An 8633-nucleotide genomic window follows, 5' to 3' on the forward strand; every position below is an offset into this window, starting at 1 on the left:
AGTCTAGAGCCTAAATCATTGAAGTTCTAATCCAGTAGACTTCTGGAAAGGGAGGGATTTTTCTAGTTTGGGAGGTGGAGGGGGGGAGTAGGAACCTTCATAGCGAGGTTGCAGCACAGTCTTCTAGTGCTGTGTGGGGCTGAGGAGCTACTCGATGTGGTTTACTCCACACGGGTAAAGAAGGATGAACCATAAAGCATGCCTCCTGTGTTTATTTACAAATACCATTATAGCCCCACAAAGGCCCCAGATGTCCTCTTTAATGAATCTGGGTAATCACTCAACAGCTCCCCTCTCCACAGTCTATTCAGACCTGCTACCTGGGCCACCCAGTTTGGTTTAAGTCCATTCTTTCAATCCCAGAATACCAACGATCATGCTAGGAGAGAATTTCCAGTGCTGCTCCTTCCACCCTCTTCTATGGGAGACGAGATTGGAGGTACGGGATATTTACCAAAAGCCCCAGGAGTCTCCAAGTCCAGGGTTAGGGCTCCACTTCACAACTTTACTCCATTCTCCTAAATCTTGGGTCCTTTCTGAGGATCCACGAGGTCGCCCGCCCGTACTTCCTGCAACAGACTGGACACGAGCCATTCGATCAGCAGGTGCTGAGTCTGCTGGGGCTGCCGGGTTCACCCTGCAGCTCAGCTGACAGCATGGAGGTCAAGACAAGGTCACACTTACCCTTCCGCGCAGTACCATCTTGCCTCTCGGATGAGGGATCTTGAAAAACACTCAGGCCTTATCACCCTACTGTCCTTCCGAGCTAGTCCTCATCCCCATACCCATCTCTCCCTACTTTCCCAAGCTATCCCCCCGTTGAAGTCCATGCAGGCTGGAGTCTCTGAAAGAAGAACTGATATGTTGAGATGTGGATCAGCTTGGACCACAGAAGAGGTTTTCACTTAATAATGCCTGACATTTAATTCAGGTGTATTGAGGCCCTCTTCCAAACACTTTAAGTGTATTTACTCATTCAAAACCCCAAGAGGTGAGCACTCTCTATTGTACAGATGGGGAAACTGAGGTACAGATTAAATAACTTGTCCCAAGTCCTACAAGTAAAGCATTATAGTCAGGTGGTTTAATTCCAGAATCCCTACTTTTAGTGAAGTTGGTGAGTGCCTTCTATTAAGGCCAATTTTATTTTTCCCAGTTTTGTAGGGTTTTGAAAACAAGAAGGGTGTAGACTGGGATTAGCAGGAAACACTAGATAAACTGCCAGCTGAGCAGGACAGGATTAGTCATCCTGTCTGCAGAACCATTTATCAGCACTGAGATTATATGATTTGTGTGTCAAGGGCCTGGAACCACTAACAACCTCCAAAGAAACAGGGGCAGGCCAGAGTGATGCAATCTGGGTCTGAGCCTCCCTGAGGAAGAGGAAATGGTCTGTGTCATACTGAGCCATATGCACCCCATCTGAACCCCTGGGGAACCTCTGACCCGTGGTGGGGTTTCCAGGCCTTTCTTCGGGTGCCCCCCGACACCCCCAGAGGTGCCTATTTCAGGAACTCACCACCCACCCATGGCGTCGCTAGGAAGAAGGCGTGTAGCGTGGGGCGACCTTGGCAGCTGCAACAGCTACAGAACTGATAGAGTGTGGTAGCAAAGAAAACACCCGTTTATCACTTACTGATCTTAATTCGGTGTATGCTGCCTCGAAAATGTCCCAGCCACAGCCGATTTGGCTTTGACCATGTCATGGGCCAACATCATAAAACGTCCTCTTTATTCTCAAATTTGGTCATCCTGATTGCTTAATCTGGCTACACTGACTGAAAATGAAAATGCCCTAGACACAGAGTCACGGTGGGTCCTAGAACTTATTTTACATCCTCGGACGATAAGCCTCAGATACAGCCTGAGACATTTGCAGTGGAAATCAACCCCGGGGTCCAATGTTCCTCTGAACGGAATTGCAGGCTGAACACAGTGGACCCGAGTGCAGCTATAAATGGGCCTTTGTCATCTCCCTTCCTTCCTGGCTGAATTAGAATCAAAACGAAGAATGCCACCATCAGCTTCTTCCTGTCCCGGCTGCCCCCACCCTCACCTCCATGCCCCTGGCAGGTGTTCATCCCCTCCTGCCACCTTCCTCACTCACCCCGTGAGCTGGTCACTTCTGTGCACTCTCCCTCTGGCATTGGATTTTTCAGAGCTCAACCAGTCAGAGGCAGTTTTCCAACTACCAAGAAGCCATAGAATCCTGATTTGTGTATTTATCTTATAGGCTCCTTGAGAGCCCAGAAAGCGCAGCTGCCATTGGATTTCTCCCACGCGTTCCTGCATCTTTGCCCTGCCCCAGACTGCTGGGAGCATAATCCTGCCTCCTCCCAGGGGCTTAAGGGTACCGACTTGAGTACAGGGCAGACCTCTGCACCAGATTTGCCATTTACTCTCTGTTCTTCGGGAAAGGGGTTCTTTTCCCTAGATTACAATGTTCTCATTTGTGAGATGGGAGAATAGCACTTGCCAGCCTTGGGTTATTACTGCAGAAATTCGCTGGGGTATTCTAGGTCAAGCACTTAACCCAGGGCTGGGACAGAGAAAACGGTCCATCAGTACTGGCAATGACTGTCCACTACTGCAGAGCACCGAGGGAAGGATGCAGAGGGGGATCCACCAGAACGTGGGCAGAAGGGGAGCCCTGGGTCCCTCATGCAGCCCAGCTCACCTGACAGGGGCGCTGTGCCAGCTCTAAGCTGGAGGGCTTTTACCTTTCTAACTGGTTGGCTGCAGAGATTTCTCAGGAACTCTTAAAAACTTCATGCAGGCTGTTTTGAGGTCATCCTGCCCTGATTGACATGCGTGACCAGTACTATGCTTGAAACTGTGCTGCTCAGTATAAAAAAAGAGGCTAAGAAATATCCATGGTTTTCCCTAAAGTAGCTCTTCCTCAAGCCTTTCAGGAATGCTTTTGTTCTTTCATATTTAACCTGAAGACCCATTTAACTCACTTCTGACCAGATAACAGAGACCATACCCCAACCCCAGTACCTGCTGGTCACCCTCTGGACACTCAGCATGCCCGTGGACCAGTTCAGAGAAGAGAGGATGTGTGCTCAAGATGTTTCCTAGGTCCTGGCATGCTCAAGATGTTTCCTAGGTCCTAGGGTTTGAAGCCACTAGTAGAACCGAGGGATTTGACTTCCTAGATGAAGATCTCTGTGACGATCATTCCTAATAAAATAAGAGACCCTGAAGTCCTATGTATTCTTATTAGAAACTGGGCTTCACACCCCTGTTCCCATGTACCACCCTTCCACACCTCCCAGGACTGCCTTTCTCATGCCACCAAGGCAGTTCTAACCCACAGAGGTTTCATTCGTCTGAGGGCTTGGACCATAGCTAGAAGAATTCCAGCTAAACAAAGTGAAGCTTGTGTAGGCACCAAGTGTGGTCAAATATGCAAGTGGGTTGCAGAGGTTGAGACAGGAATTTTCTTTGGAGGGATTTCAAATTAGAAACCAGAGATAATCTAGTAGTTGTTTGACCTAACATCAAAACCTAGATGATCCCTCAAGTTCCTCCAGCCTTGTGCTCTCATGACTCAAAGGTGACAGAGGGATATGGGTGGTCAACGCTGTATTGCTCATGCCTCACACAAGACTATCACTCAGATTGCCTCCTTGTCCATCTCCATGCAATTTTCACACCCACATACCCTCTCTGCAGACCGTCTCAATCCCGAATACCCCTGAGGCTCATACAGATCACCAGCCCCTAAAATCATATGTCAAGCTCTCATACCTGATTGTTTCTCATGTTCATACATGGAAAGGAAAAATGGCTTTCTAAAGATCAGCACAAGATCAAGAGAAGATAAGCCCCCTTCTAAAAACTGATAATAGAACACAATGAAAGAAAAAGATTTATTAGCTCTACTTCTTGTGTTTCTCCTTGAGGAAAAGGAATTTAAGACATAAAAGATCACAAAAGTTATTGGTAAAATGAATTGTAGCCCAAGGTAAATAAATAGATTATATAAAGCATCGAAGCAAGTAGAGGCAAAATTGCAGAACAGAATTACTCTAGTAGTATTCAGGAGCACCAGAAAGGGTACTGATCATCAGGACTGTACAGAAGCTCGTAGAGATAAATCTGGAAAGTCTAAATCTCATTTTCTTTTTGGGTGGTTTCTAGACTAGTTAATCCAGAGGTATATGATAGGTTTCACATATCTGAGCTTCAGCAACATATGTGACAAAATCTCACTAACTTGTGGCCTAGCTGGAATTCAATGAACAATGGTAATCTAAGTATGGTAACTAATAGATGTATACTAATCTGGAATAGTGTTCTACAACCTTAGATAACCTCTACTCCTTTGGGATTAACAGACAAATTTCACACCTTTCTTTAATCTTATTATATCAAACAAGCAACATGATGAAAAACAAAAAACTAGACAATGGGACAAAGAGCTACTATGTTTTCAAACTACACATGCCCTCCCAGCAGATTCTGATACAAAAGAGCAAACTAAAGCTTAGAAGTCCATGTACTCCTTAAACTAATATTTACTGAGCACTGACTCTGCCGGGCATGATCTTGTTGCTGGGAAAACTAGAGTGAAAAAACACCCAAAGAGCCTTGTATTCATGTAATGTACAGTCTGAAGAGGTTATATTGTTTGCCTGAATTAACCCACTCAGTGGAATGATGGCCTCAGGTCTTCCTCATAATTGTATCCATGGCACCTGGCACCTTGTAGGTGCTTAAATGTGCTATTGAAGGATATAATCACAGCTGGGTGTCAAACACATTTTTTGACTCCTACAATATTCTTTCATAGCTCTATGCTGGAATAAATGTAAGAAATAAATATAGCCTGTGCTTGAGTCTGAAAAGCTAATTATGTCAGGAGAAGATGGAGTTAGGACTTCACACTATGAGTAAAGAAGGAGACAGAGGAAAATAAGTGTATGTACTCAACAAATTAGGATTTACCAGACCTTTTTCCAAGTGATGGGGACACTACAACAAGTCAAACAGTCAGTCCCCACCCTCTTGGAGCTTACAGTCCAGTGACTAGTGACTACACAACTGCAGGGTACTTGGCGGCTGCAAAGATAAAGATGCAATCTTAGGTTCCCGAGTCCTAAACGTGGGGTCCCAGACGGGGGAAAGGATAAGCCCCACTGAGCTCTGCCAAGATCAGGCCGGGCCTGGAAAACTGGACTCTGCTCTAGACACCCAGCAGGAAGAGATACAAAGCTCCATCACGTTCCGAGGAAAGTCAACTGAGTGATGAAGAGAGCAAAAAGCATAGACCACAGTAGTGAGGAGGTAAACCGGGGGGAGCCTGAGGAAGAAGGCAGGAGAATGTCCTAACTACCTTCAAATAGATGAAAAACTACTGTGGTAATCATGAAGGCTGCTCGGAGTGGTTCCAGCTCTCTGCCTCTTGGGCAGGTAGCGGGAGCTTCATTATGGACAGGTAAGGCCACAAGAATAGTTCTAACCAACAAGAGCAGAATGATGTACAATATTTGCAGACTAGAACAGTTCAGTGCTGTGGAGAGACTGTCCTTTTCTTCCAGCAGACCAGACTCTTTCCTCCAGTGAATGGCTAGGTTGAGAGAGGACAACTGGACTCTGACAGCCTGCATCCCAAGTGATTAACATGAGCCAAGCCCTCAGCCAAACTTTGTTGGGCAGGTTGCATGACAAGAAATAGTTATTTTTATTTCTGTTTAATGCCACTCAGATTATGGCAGTTCATCAGTGTAGCATAACCTGGTCTATCCTGACTGACTTGCCATATGCAGAGAGACTAGCCTGGAAATTTATAGCCCCAGGGTTAGAACTAGAATGTCAGACTTCAACAGGGGTTACAGAATTTGTTCTAACCTTAAAAAATGAACTTTTTACACAAAGGTACTCGAATGTACAGTCAACTTCCTCAGGAGGGAGGGAGTTTACCATCCCTGGACATCTTCACATAGTCTACAACCCTTGGTGGGATGACGGGCAGGGGGTCAGACTGAACAATCAGAGAGGTCCCTGCCAGCTTTTAGGGACTATCATGCCACAGTTTGGAATGGGCTTAGCAAGCACACTCTAACTGTGCTGTTTCCCCTGGCCCACTGGAACAGGCCCGGAGTTGTCCTACCATAATGTTTCCACGGGCCAAATGCCCCGGGCCCTGCAGTTTCACTGTACACCCCCCCGCCCCCCGTCATGAATCTGGGCACAGCATTGCTTGGAATGCTCCGCAAGTGTGTACAAAAGGCACAGCAGCTCAGAGGGCAAAGAGATGAAGCAAAGGCTGAAGGCTCTCCTGGCTCACTGTACCAAAGAATGGTAAATGGCCCCCGGGACTCCTGCCTGCATCTCTGGCATCCTGGAGGCAGTAGAACACCTCTGAAGTTCACCCCTACTGGTTTGTTCCTCAGGGTGCTTATCTGCCTTCTAGGGACAAGAGCTAATAAGCATCCGTCCTAACAAGGCAGAACTCCAGCATGAAGATCTGCTCTGGGGGGCACCTGGGAGGCTCAGTTGGTTAAGCATCTGCCTTAGGCTCAGGTCACGATCCCCTGGGATCAAGTCCCATATTGGGCTCCTTGCTCAGTGGGGACTCCCTCTGCCTGCCACTCCCCCTGCTTGTGCTCTTTCTCGTGCAAGCTCTCTCTGATAAATAAAATCTTAAAAAAAAAAAAAAAAGATCTGCTCTGGGGAGGCATGTGTTAAGAGAAAGCTCCGTTTAGGAGGTTGGTGAGAAATGTGGTTCTTAGCACCAAAGGCTGGGTTTAAGCACTTGCCCCACTTTCTGGTGGTTTGCTGAAGCTGGCTCATACAGGTTCACAAGAATCAACTGCACGAAACTCTTCCTAAGTTAGTATTCAGTGAATTCACAACATAGCTTAAAATTGGGCATAGTGAGAATATTTATACCATGAACATTTGTAGCATTTACCAATCTGAAGTTTTTGTTTTTTTATATATTTGGCAGCTTATCAGCACACCCCTGCTAATAGGCTGAAAATCATGGTCTCCAGAACCAGGCTGAGCTGGGTTTATTCTGGCTCTGCTACTATGGGCTGTTGTCACTGGGGACAAAGCATTGAAACTTCTGTGAACCTTAGTCTCCCTGACTGTAAAATGGGAATCATCACCAACAGCAAGCTAGTAACTACCTCAGAGGATAGGAGGATCAAATGAGATAATATCCACAGGTCACTTTCTAAATTAAACAAAGCTCCTTCACCTTGGGGCACATGAAGACAACACCCTCCAGAGACAAAAGAACACCCCCCAAATCATGACTTTTTAAAATTTTTTAAAAAGACCTTTTTTAAAAAAGTAGAAAGCCTTCGTGGAAGTTTCTCAGCTTCATATCCCCATATCCCATTGACCAGTTGAGCATCACATGATCATACCTAAAATCAATCACTTGCCAAGGGAAATGGAAGCCAAGCCACTGTCCCCAAGGGTACCTAGAGCCCAGGTGGGATCAGTGGCATTTTTTTAAATTTCCTCAGATGGTTTCTTTCAATATGCAGTTAAAATACAGAACCAGTGGCTTAGAGTCTAAGTCTTAGACAAATTATGACTTAGCCAACTGGGGCTGGAGAGGGATTCAATTTCCTCTGAAGGATAAGGATGGATAATCAAATCAGGTTCTAGGAGTATGGGAGGGATAAAAGAAAGAATGGTTTTATCAAGTAACCAGGAATGTTGGCCCCAGACTCCATTCCCAGCTACTGGACCTTTCTGGGGCAAAGAGTTCAGCAGGGAAAACCAGAGGCATTAATAAATGATTGTTCTTAGAAGTGAGATACTCAACTGTTTGAGAACAGAAGTGAAGCCTTGAATTAAGATTTAAGAAAATAAGGGTAGGTAGGTAGAAGGTTAAGTTTTTTTTTTGTTTTGTTTTTTAAGATTTTATTTATTTTAGAGAGAGAGCGTGCAAGCATGAGTCGCTGGGGGGTGGGGAGGGAGAGGGAGAAGCAGACTCCTTGCTGAGCAGGGAGCCCGATACGGGGCTCGATCCCAGGACCCTGAGATCATGACCTGAGCTGAAGGCAGATGCAACCAACTGAGCCACCCAGGCGCCCCAAAGGTTAAGCTTTTATAGTTCTGGTTCAAGATGGTGACATAGGAGGGTCCAAAATCCTCTCCTCCTATGGACATACCAAATCTATAGCTACATACAGAACAATTTCCTCTGAAAGAAATCCAGAAACTAGCTGAGTAACTCCTACACATGGGGTGAATGAAGAAAAAACCCTCATCAAAATGGGTAGAAGAGGTAGAGACTGTCTTGTCAGAAACTTCACCCACAGTGCTGTGACACACAGCCAGGAAGGAACTCAAAACTCCAATCTTCTCCCTGAGGAGTGAAGGGTTTAGAACTCATATCTGGTGCCCCAACTTTTAAAACTTCCCCCTGAAAGATGGGCCTTCAAAACCTCTAGTTCTGAAAGCCAATGGAGTTTGTGTCCATGAGACCCACAAGGCTATAGCAAGCTAAGAAACAGTGAAAACATGGACTCACCATGGCTATCCCCCACAGGGCCCAGTACAGAAAAGCAGAATTAAATGCCCAGTCTTTCCATAAGCGGCCTACTTGTTTATCTTAAAACCTATGGCCTGAGGCACAGGCTTCCAATTTAACACATACCTAG

This window comes from Halichoerus grypus, chromosome 8 (assembly GCF_964656455.1).
Source record: "Halichoerus grypus chromosome 8, mHalGry1.hap1.1, whole genome shotgun sequence".
NCBI classification, from domain to species: domain Eukaryota; kingdom Metazoa; phylum Chordata; class Mammalia; order Carnivora; family Phocidae; genus Halichoerus; species Halichoerus grypus.